The sequence below is a fragment of the Ostrinia furnacalis genome, unplaced genomic scaffold, assembly GCF_004193835.3.
Source record: "Ostrinia furnacalis isolate ACB-3 unplaced genomic scaffold, ASM419383v2 OfSCF6732, whole genome shotgun sequence".
NCBI classification, from domain to species: domain Eukaryota; kingdom Metazoa; phylum Arthropoda; class Insecta; order Lepidoptera; family Crambidae; genus Ostrinia; species Ostrinia furnacalis.
This window is the reverse complement of record NW_021136971.1, coordinates 185502-198151: the sequence shown is the minus strand read 5'-3', so window position 1 is coordinate 198151 and position 12650 is coordinate 185502.

Here is a 12650-nt window from a genome sequence, read left to right as displayed (position 1 = left end):
AATGGAGCTCTGTGATTGGTTCGTGTGTCATCCCGTGCGTCCACGCGCAATGTGAGTGTGTGTCCTCATAGTTATGTTTGTGAATACGGGCGTAAAATAGTTATCTATGATCTATCTATTAATTATACTTTTTTTTAATAAATGTCAAAGTCATGGTTAAAAATAAAACAAAAAATCTTGTAATTTTCTTGTCTTTCTCAGAAATACCACTTATGTCCTAATAGATTAAACAACGAATAAAAATTGTGATTGTTCATTGTGTAAATATATTGTTAGTGTAAATAAATAGCAATGCATTTAACATTTTTGTTCATTATTTTTATAAGTCATAGAGTCATGTAACGTTTGTAATTACTTAAATTAATAAAATGTATCATACATCAAACTTATGTAAAACAAAAAACTACCAATGGAATGGATCAGTGTCTTTTTTAATAACCATTTATTTTTACGTTAGTATTTTATTCGTTAACTTAATGTTTAACATTAAAACATGTCAAATATACTTACGAATGATTGTTATTAATACTATTAAAATACTTGTACAATAGTTATGCTTTAATAAGAGATTAAAAGGCATTGTTATGAAAATTATATTTGTTTATAATATGTTGTCTCTAGAATTTACTCTTACAAATTCCGTGGTCTCTCAATTTAGAAAATTCAAATTCAATAATACCCAAGAGTCTATTACGAATAGACAATTTGACACCATTCTCCAATAATTCGAAATCACAACTTTTCTAAAAAGACACTTCATTCTGGTCTTAAAAACTTAATTAATCTTAAATTACCTGTAAATTACGATTTTTGATCGCATTATAATTGAAAAAAGTAGTTACTTTGAGTTGACAAAATACTGACGTCACTTACTTGTAGTGCCATACATAATCTATGGGAGAGTTTCGTTTTGACAGTTTAAAAAGTACGTCAATTGATTGGTGGTGTCAACATGTCTATTCTAGGAACAATATCAGTTCCCGCTAGGGTTGCCAGGTGTCCGGCTTTTTACAGACTTGTCCGGCCAAATAATCTCTTGTCCCGCCTGCCCGGCTTTTGTTGGGCTTTTTATGTGACTGCTGCGCCAGTCGAAAATCGAGCCACAGAATAATATCGAGCACATATGCGCGTATCAGGATGTTGGACTACCGATTCGAAGATGATAGTTGTTGATAGTACTCACTCTTGAGCTATGATACTATTTCCCCCGCAAACACACATCGGCAAACATACTATAATTAGGGCCTTTTCAAGGCGAGAGTTAATAGGCACTTACAGGGCTGATATGTACCATAACTTACACTTAACACCAAGTACGATTGCGGTCAAATACCTGCCCTGTCATGCATAAAAAAAGTATGTCCTGCTTTTAGGGTAAAATGTCCGGCCAGATTAAGTACAGAGTCCCGCTTTTGTGTTTTTGGACCTGGCATCCCTAGTTCCCACGAATAGCGTTTGTGTGGCGGGCTGAAATCCAGAGGTTAGTACTTACTAAACACATTGACAACTTCCAATACCAGGATTCCACTTATGTACAGTATTCAGTCCTGAAACTTCGTTAACGAGATGTCAACTAGCATTTTTAGGGTTCCGTAGCCAAAATGGCAAAAACGGAACCCTTATAGTTTCGTCATGTCCGTCTGTCCGTCTGTCCGTCTGTCCGTCTGTCACAGCCGATTTACTCGGAAACTATAAGTACTACAGTGATGAAATTTGATGGGAATATGTGTTGTATGAACCGCTACAAAATTATGACACTAAATAGTAAAAAAAAGAATTGGGGGTGGGGCCCCCCATACATGTAACTGAGGGATGAAAATTTTTTTTCGATGTACATACCCGTGTGGGGTATCAATGGAAAGGTCTTTTAAAATGATATAAAGTTTTCTAAAAAACATTTTTCTTAAAGTGAACGGTTTTTGAGATATCAGCTCTCAAAGTCGTAAAAAGTATGTCCCCCCCCCTCTATTTTTATAACTACGGGGTATAAAATTCTAAAAAAAATAGAGGTGATGCATGCTAATTAACTCTTTCAACGATTTTTGGTTTGATCAAAGTATCTCTTATAGTTTTTGAGATAGGGTGATTAAATTGACATAATAAGTTTATTATATTTGCTGCTACGGAACCCTTTGTGCGCGAGCCCGACTCGCACTTGGCCGGTTTTTTACAGATGCGCTGGATAGTGCGACGGCATACTTACCTACTACTGTACCGACTGTACGGCTAGCACGAAAAACTTTCGAGTTCGAATCGTTTGCGTATTAATGCAGGGCGTCTATAAACTGCATACTGTCTGTACAGTGGCTCACAATTCTAGCTATCCATTTCCATTAATGTCGTCTCGTTATATCACAAAGAATTTGCCATTTTTTGAGAGCAACAAAAAAGGAATAGGCAGTTGAAACTGTAGCCCATTTTACGTCATTTAAAGTATTTGCTTTGCACTAGAGAAAAGCCGATGTTTTTTAATTAATTTCGTTGTAATAAAAGGCATTGCATAAAATATTGTCAACCTATCGCTCTCATAGATCAGAAAAATCAAAGACAAACCAAAAGAAATTGCGATGAATTTTGGTAAGTAAATGACGACTAACGCTACCCTTTGTCTTAAAAAATATTCTTGAACGCTGAAACTTGAAACAAGGGATGACAATTTGTCAGAGTGCCCATCATTTCTTATTTAAGCCTCTAAAGGAATGCAAAGGATTTTACTTCATCCTAAATTGCAACGATCAACCTTAGTTTGCGAACTTAGTCAATTCTTGCGACTGATGGTAGTGCTCATTATGACGGGCTTACTAAAAGTGGCATGATTCTATAAAATAAAATACCACGCTTAAGTAAGAAACTAGACTTAAGTTAATTAAATCTTATTGATATTTATGTATAATTAGTTTTGCATTTTGTAATCGAGCCAAAGTGTTAATTGAGATGTGTATTAAAAAGATTTGCTACATTTTTTGTTTTAATTATTAAATGACCTATCGCCATAGCAACGTCAGACATTGTCGTCAAAATAAGAAGTTGGTAGAAGGAAAAATTAACTGCTGCAATACTATGCAGTTTGGCCAGGGAGTTGACACACCATGATGTAGGGAATTTAAATTTTAGCTTTGAACGTCAACTCCCTGGCCATCCTGTGTAACTAACTGAGGACTGTGATTAACTTACAAAGATACAAAAATAATGTACGAATCAGATGTGAATCACAATACTTTATTTTCATGAATTTTGCCTTGTCTGGCCTGGCATTGAAATGTGTTGTTAAATAATACATTCGCTTGAAAATAACAATAAACTAAGTATACTATGTAACTGAAAACCAGCGTCGTGGCCTTCCCCACCGTGGGCCACGGCAAATGCTGAGTGGAGTCCTATTGCGATGGGCATCGCTGTTGCGACAGGATAGCATTGTGCTCAGTTCACTTTTTATTTCCTTGCAATATGTATGTGCTATTTCTGTCTTTTTTTCTGTATACGTTCTCTGTCCTTAGCTAAGTGATGTTCATCGTACCTAATAAATGTTTCTTTCTTTCTTTTTAACTCATCTATAAAACAACATGTCTGCAATGAAAAATTTATTGCCTCGCACAAAGCGACAAAATGACACGTGGAGAGTCCAAACTTGGCACACTCTTTAATCTCGAGTTTTTTTCTGTATACGTTCTCTGTCCTTAGCTAAGTGATGTTCATCGTACCTAATAAATGTTTCTTTCTTTCTTTTTAACTCATCTATAAAACAACATGTCTGCAATGAAAAATTTATTGCCTCGCACAAAGCGACAAAATGACACGTGGAGAGTCCAAACTTGGCACACTCTTTAATCTCGAGTTTTAAAACCTCTCCACTGTATTACTGAATTATTGAATTAAAATATGGATAAAAAATGTATTAATAAAACAACTTTCTTGAGCTGTCAAAGTAGAGAAGTTGATTTTATTTTGTTTAGAAGAAAAAGTAATAAAAAGTATAAAAACTCCTTGTTGGTTTCCAACATAGTCTCGCGCGCGATATGCAACACGCACTAGAATTAAAGCTATTTGTATTGAACAATGAATAAAAACTTATAATTAAACTGACTGAACTTGCAATTATTACTCTTAAAATACAATTATGAAAGATAACATTTTCAGGTGTATGAAATCAAAGCAATCATGAAATATACNACGACACTTGCAAACCCCAGCGGCGAAGCACTGCTACAGCGGTCCAGGAGAGCGTCGATCCGGGAGAGGGCATTGTAATAGCGCTCCTCGAACTCCTCGTCACCGTCCAACACCTCCTGGCCTTGCAGAATGGCCTCGTCCGCCAGTCGGTTGTAGCGCGCGAACGCTTCTTCAACTGCCTTCCTTCGGTTCGTCAGTTCAAACACACTCGGGTCTGACTTTTTGTCCAAAAAAGTAACACATCGTGTTATAGCGACCTTGCATTGTCCTTGTAATAGTTTGGTTTTTTGATAATTAGTGTCACCACAAACCTGGGTAGCCATAATACCTACTGCAATCGGCAACTATGCCGGCGTTGGCCCTCGGGATAATTTTCCAGCAGCACACAAAAAAACCAATGTAAATGATGTATGGGTTTCGGCACCAAATTTATGTTGCTTATGACATAAATTAATTATTGTATTACTGAATTATTGAATTAAAATATGGATAAAAAATGTATTAATAAAACAACTTTCTTGAGCTGTCAAAGTAGAGAAGTTGATTTTATTTTGTTTAGAAGAAAAAGTAATAAAAAGTATAAAAACTCCTTGTTGGTTTCCAACAACCCCACTTGAAACTGTAATATAGGTAGGTATTACCTTCAATTTTTGGCACGAGCTACTACCGATCGAGGAAGATAGTACTTACCTGCCGAAATGAAAATGTTATATTAAATAAGTCTAAATATGTACTACCCGTTCGCGCTAAGTTTGCCGGTCCGTAGAATGCGCGTCCCCTCTCCCAACCGCGATTAAACGCAATTACTTAGTTAGTGATTAAACGCAATTAATGTGTCTTATTTTACGCAAATACACAATAAATTTTTTATCAATAATAATAATAAATAAAAAATATTTTAAATATAGTTTGATATAGTTATAGACGATTCCCTTCGAGTGGCGTCATATCGCCAGCGGCAAACTTAAAGCGTACGGATAATAGTATCTACAGCGCACCCGCAGTGAAATAATATTACAAAAGTACCTACTTCAAGACAAGGTGGTGGTGGACCTGGTAAAGGTCGCGGGAGGGGCGGCGCAGGACCGGTCGTTGAGGAAATCCTTGGGGGAAGCCTTTGTCCAGCAGTGGACATCATTTTTCTGAAAAGAACGAATGATTTCAAGACAGCTGGATGAAGGCACTCGCTGAAAATCAATTGGCTGAATGCGCATTGCGCGCTTTATAAAAGTAAAGTTTACTTACTTTTTCTTTACCTACAGTTTTCAGGCTTTTTGGTCATAAATATATTTTCGGAAAATTCCACAAAACGAATAGCGCTGTATTTTTTTACATAATGGTTTCAAGTATCTGAATACTGTTAATTATTTCAGTTGGTTAAACTTAGTGGTATGTTATGCTTAATTAATATAGTTAGGTAAGTACCAACAAACTCTTGGGCAACTATACTTATTGCTTTCGTACTTTGGCCATTAAAACTTTCCGTTCGAATCTAAAATAATGCATTGTTTCATCAAATATTTAATGACCAATCTACGTCTTATACTTTCCAAAGTTTGAACATCCATAATCATAACTCAACTTTAATGTAACTTCTTTGTAATCTTTGTGTTATTAAGTAAATTACAAGCAAACGTGGTCGCCTCAAACAAACTTGGCGACGCACTGTAGCAGACGAGGCGAAGAAAATCGGCAAGACTTGGAGCGAGATCAAACGCGAAACTTAAGACCGAACCCGATGGAGGACTGTTGTGGATGCCCTCTGCCCTCTATGATCTGAGCCTCTGCCCCATCTAGGGATATGTTCCCTAGACATTAAGTCCAGTAAGTCACAAACACATTTATTTATTAATTCATGGACTGATGCTATCTAAATATGAAACTATAATTAAGTATTTATTCATTAATCTTAATAACATTTCTAATTTCGTATCTACTTCGAAGCTGAGTTGAATTGAGATATCAAATCGTCAATCATTTAACGTCTAACGTCTCCTCAATAAATGATAGTACACTCAACCCCATCACGATCTGACGATATTGTAAAAAAATCAATTTACTTTATGTGTATGTATGCCTTTTTGTAATAAAAGATTTTAGTCGGTTTTATTTGTTACAATAATTGGATACTTCTATTGGTGCTAAGTATACCGTATGATCAGTGATAAGAGAGCCAGTGAGCGCCCCTTATAACGAACTCTCATTATCAAATATCAAAGATTCTTTGATAAATTTCGTTTGTAACGTGCAGTCCCACGAGATACAAAATGAGCTCAAATAGAAAGGTAATTCATAATTCAAATTCCAATTTAATTTTATTGATTCGCTGAAATAAAGTTTTTTAGGCGCAAATCTATTTTGATGAACCTAAAGACGATGCACACAAAGAACAGAAGAAGACTAAAGACATCTGAGCAAAATATTAAGATCTTTCAAACAAAAATTCCACAAGTATGAAACTGCACAAATTCCAGTAAGTTTCAAGAATTCTTGTCGTACCTTAGAGTTTAAATTTCAGTTGGGTATTATCTTTCTTACTAAAATGCAGAATATTTCTTGAAGTCACACTTCAAGAAATATTCTGCATCGCACTTGCTACAACTTGTTTTACTTTCTATTAACAACTTTCCACGCTAACTTTCAGATTGTGGCATGCAATATGAAATATAATTTACCAGTTCAAATTACAGCTGGGCTAGGATGCGCGCCGTGATAAAAACTTATCGGTTTTAGACGATAAACGTATGGGCTTATTGCGTAAAATGTATAAATGGTGCGATAAACGTTTATCACGGCGTACATCCTAGGCGTACAGGAAAATAATAAGTAGGTACCTATAGTATAGTACTTTGGAAAAAAAAACTTTGTCGATATCAAAATAATTTTAAGAAAAAAGGCTGAGTCAACAACCATCATCATTTGAGGAAATCCGCCCAGGTGACGCCACTGGCGCTAACTATCTTATTAAATTGTAATGTTCACGGAAATACTCAATTCCAATTTCCCACCGGATGTTCTGCTCGAGAAAATTTTAATTATGTCCCGCGGAAAAAATTTTAGGCGGTACTACCTACCGGAAGCTTGAAATTATTTTTGAATCAAATTATTTTTTTATTCATAAAATGATTCTGACTGCTTATTAAGCTGCGCTTTATAATACACTTTCATCAAAATTAAATAATTTTGTATTTATTCTGAACATTTTGTTTTAATATTGAACTGTTTTTCGGAGATAGGAAAGAAATTATTGACGTTTCTTAATATTCATTACAGAAAACTTCACCATTATTTAGTTACGGACCAACAGTTACGAAATATAAGCAGGCTGAGTAGGATGGAGTCTATCTAGGTCGGCGTTTGTTACGTCTAAAAAAAGCAAAAAAAAAGAACATCATGGCTCGGCCGGCTCAGTACACTTAAAAGTACTAAATCATTGACTTGTTCAAATAAACGATAAATATAATTAATTGGGTTTTAACTGTTTTAAGACCATAAAGATAAAGATTTTTGAAAATTATTTGTTGTTGGATAGCCCATTCATCGAGGAAAGCTTTAGACTATACCTACATACAGTGTGAGTCACGTTAAAGTGTACATATGAAAATAGATAAAACTAGACCTTTTTTATCGACAAAAAAGAGGTCAAAATTTTTTTGAGATTTTTTTTTAATTTTTTATAGAATTTTTTTTCTTCCAATTACTTATTGTAAAGAAAACGTAATAACTTTTAAACTAAGCGGTATATCCTGATAAAATAAAAACAGTAATAATGCTAAATAACAGGCAATACTGAAAAAATACATAAAATACCCAGAAAATGCTAACAAATAATAGAAAATGAGACTTTTTGAAAAAAATCTGCTTAAAAATTCGTATTTTTTTGGTTATTTGATAAATTTCTCAAAAAAATGCCCCTATAACAGGTGGTTTTTATTACTTTGTATTATTATCTATCGTATTATCTTTGTAAAACCAAAAATCGCATGTCTCTATCCCTATCACAACATTTGCTATGATCGTTTGAACAAAGGCCTGCCACAACATTATTTTCCGCTACAGGTAAAGACAATTTTAATTTTAACTAAAATGCTTATTTTACTTCGAAATCTTTTGTTTTTATTTGAAATCTAACTTGTCTTTATCAAAATTACAAATCTAGAGCCATTTTCATTTTCGTTGTTAACGAAGCGTTGAATGGCGCGTCCGGAGAGGCTTAGTTCAAACAATCATTGCAAACGTTGTGATAGGGATAGGGACATGCAATTTTTGGTTTTACGAAGGTAATACGATAGAAAATAATACAAAGTAATAAAAACCACTGCTGGACAAAGGCCTCCCCCAAGGATTTCCACAAAGACCGGTCCTGCGCCGCTTGCATCCAGGTACTTCCCGCGACCTTCACCAGATCGTCGGTCCACCTAGTGGGAGGCCTGCCCACGCTACGACGTGGACGTCTTTCGGCTGAAACGAACGAACGAACGAACGAATAAAAACCACCGGTTATAGGGGCATATTTTGGAGAAATTTATCAAATAACAAAAAAAACACGAATTTTTAAGCAGATTTTTTTCAAAAAGTATCATTTTTTATTATTCGTTGACCTTTTTTGTGTATTTTATGTATTTTTTTAGTATCGCCTGTTATTTAGCATTATTACTGTTTTTATTTTTTCAGGATATACCGCTTAGTTTAAAAGTTAATACGTTTTCTTTACAATAGGTAGTTGGAAGAAAAAAAAATCGATTAAAAAAAAATCTCAAAAATTTTTTGACCTCGTTTTTGTCGATAAAAATAGGTCTAGTTTCATCTATTTTCATATGTACACTTTAACGTGACTCACACTGTATAACATCACCTTACAGAAGAGAAATTTGAAAATGTTGCAAAAACGGGAAATATTATTCAAACTATTTTGACGTCCCGGGAACAGCTAGTTTACAATAATTTCCAATTACGAACAAACGACTGAGATATTAATAGAACTACAATATGTCAATCAATAACATTAGCCTACGTAAGTAGCCTAATTCTGACTAAAATTGAGAGAGTCTTAAGAAAATACCACACTCAATTTAATTGGCGTGAACTGTACACTCGAATACGGTAGACATTGCCGCATGGCAATCTCATACAGCATAATTATACCCGGAATCCATAATAGGGTTCTCTGATATCCGGAAGTGTTCCTCGGAACCTCTCTATTAATACATCCATTATCACTATTCAGAGAGATATTACGGTAGAGTCCTTTGTACGTCAAAGTTGTCCTTTACTTTAATGCCATGCCATTAAATGTACGACGGATTGTACAGCGCCCATAGCGGGAAACGTTCAAAAACTATAATTTTCATACATTTTGATGTAAGCTCACACTCAGCCCACAGTTGTCCTATACATTAATGCCCATGCATATCACCATATTACTGTTGTCATATTTGCTACATACAGTTGCCAGTTGGCATACATGGCACTGTGTTTAGACTGACATGTAGAGTATTGTAGTTTTATCTTTCGTAACTATAGCGCTATAACACCGTGCTATAACTAAGTCAGTGCTTGAGGTAGGTATGGGAGCGGCACGGGAAGGTATTTTTTGTGACATCAAACGTCAATGAGACTTCAAATTTGTGTGATCTGTCACATCATAATATAGTTCCAAAATACTGGACTGTCCTGTCGATGACATTGACAGTGGGGCGCCACCGTCAATACCGGATCGCTGGTTCAGATTTTTGCCATGTTGGAAATCATATAGTTGAACGATGGTAGCGCCCCCCTGTCATTGAGTTTGGTGGGACAGTTCAGCGTGGGTCATCTATATGTCACCCCTCCCAGGCACTGACTTAGTTAAGCGCTATACGAAAGATAAGACTCTACACGTCAATCTAAACACACTCAAATAGGGGAGAGTTCGGTATATTGTACCGCCGGGTAAATTGTACCACCCTCATATTTCGTAAAGTATTTATTGAATGTCTGTAATTGCAACACTCAGCGATACACAACTAAAATCAATTAATATCGGCCATGTGGTTTTTGCCGTGACAACAAACACGTGTGTTTTATTTTGAAAAGTATTTTTTCATTGTTTTCAAGTAACTTTTGACAATACATGTTTAGTTTGTAATTTTGTTAAATTTAATCACAGGGTGTTTCTAATATATTATTTAGAAGCGTAAATTAGTGTGGATTACAATTATTTGAAACATTTTTCGGTATTTATAAGCTATATTTTTTACCGATTTTTTAAAAGCACTATCACCTAGTCGGCTAAATTGTACCACATCAAGTTGTATGGAACTTTACCAAAGGATTTTGAAATTTTTTTTAGTAAATCATATTTTGAAGTTATAATAGCGTAGTTATGTTTGACTAACAATAAATGAAAGCAAAAGACTGGCAAAGTAGATTAGGTACAAGTGTGCGTTACGATAATTGGAATTACAAAACTTGTACTCAAAATCGTGATAACGTGTAAAACAATATCGATTGTCTATGTTATTAACTACTGTTCCTTTTCGTTTCCTAATTTGTTAAGAATGTATCGTATAATATTTTGCCATAGTTTTTTTATAGGCTTGAAATTTATTGAAATCCAATTTAGTAACCCTGTGGTACAAATTATCGAACCGGTTGGCTAAATTGGACCGAAGCACTGAACTCGTACTTTGTTGATTTGTGCTAAATTTACAACAATCATGTTAATTAATACTTATGAAATAGTAAGTTGAATAATGTATCTTTTATTATATACCATGGACATTAGCAAAAACAAAAGAAAACTATGTGTAAAATGGGATTGAAAAAAACTGGTCCAAATTAGCGGACTCTCCCTTAAGTATTAAGAGCAATTTTGCAGCAAAAAATACTTATTATTATGTACTGTCGACTGTACCATACCAAAGATAGTTAAATTTTACTTCTAATTAAGATACCCGATCACTTCCTATTAATCATAATTATTTAGGTAAGCCTCCAACACGTGTAGTTAATTATAAGTAATAGGTATACTGTTTAGTTGAGTGGTTTTGGTAAAATGAGTTGCGAAACTAAGCAGAGGTGGTCAACTTTTATATGTATTTGGTGGTTTTACGACGTACTTAATATCCTCAGGCACACCCAGCCTAATAAAGCCACCTAAATTGACTTAGGCAATACTGTAATTGAGCACCACTGACTACGCTATGAAAAAATACTAGCTGTGCCTGTGACTTCATACGCGGAAAATTGTTTAAATAATATTTTCCGTTTTTGCAACATTTGTTAAGTGAGATGCAGTCTAGGATGGTACATACATATTTGCCCTGTAAGTGCCTATTCACTCTCGCCTTCAAAAGGATTTTGAAACAAGAATTCATATTGCGCGCAAGTGTATTTACTTACAAAGCGCTAGTTACTGCACATGCGGTTAAACTAGCATGCAAGCTACTGCTCCGTTTTACTTTGATGAGTATCGTGTATCGCCGCCTGTTGTAAGGTTTATTTCAAAGAATAGATTTGGAAAGCATATTATAATAGTTTTAGGTATGAAAGTATTTTATAAGCTTAGACACAAATCCAATATCTTGTTTTACTTTGTTCTGATACACCAAAATGCTCCTAAAATAAATAATCTTTTCACAAAGTCAGTTTTCAAGAAAATAAGAGTTTTATTTTAACTAAGCTTTTAAATCTTTAGACATTCAATCCTTAAAATTAATTATTCCCTTCATTCACTTTTTATAATAGTAATAGTAACTTCTATTTAACTTTGAATTAGATTCGTATCATATTTTTTTGTAATTTCATGATATATTTTGATTTATTAAGAAATTCACTGAATTAACGAGTTCTTTAGAAAAGATTGAGCTTTTAGAAGTATTTTTAGAGAACTTGGGTAAGTACCTACTTAATAAGTTTAATTTAGGTTCGATTTTATTATTATTGTATGTAACAATAGCAAGACAAGTAAAAAGCAAATTGCATTGGTAAAATTACTACTTATTTAATTTAAAGTAATCCAAAGCAAAAAGTTTATTGTTACAATAAAATTATACGGTCAGTAATATTCAATGAAATTACTAAAAATAAACTCATAAGTATTTACATTTCAGCATTTTATTGTATTAATTTAATGGATGTGTTACAGTATGTTACATTAAAATAATCCTTGGGCTCCAAGGCCTCCGCTTTAGTCCAGAAATGACGTCATTTGGCTGAAACAATTTACATTATTTTAACAAAAACGTCTGACGCCCGTATTCACAAAGGGGCCGTCCATATATTACGTCATTCTAAATTGGGGGGGGGGGGTTGGTCTGCGGATGACGGTAAATGATAGATAGGGGGGGGGGGGGGAAAAAAAAAAAAAGGTGATTCTACAAGTGTTTTAATTTTGTCAAACTGGTAATGACGTCAATTTTGGGAGAAGGGGGGGGGGTCATTAAGAAATGACGCTAGGATGATTGTAGGGGGGGGGGGTCTAAAATCTGAAAAAATCG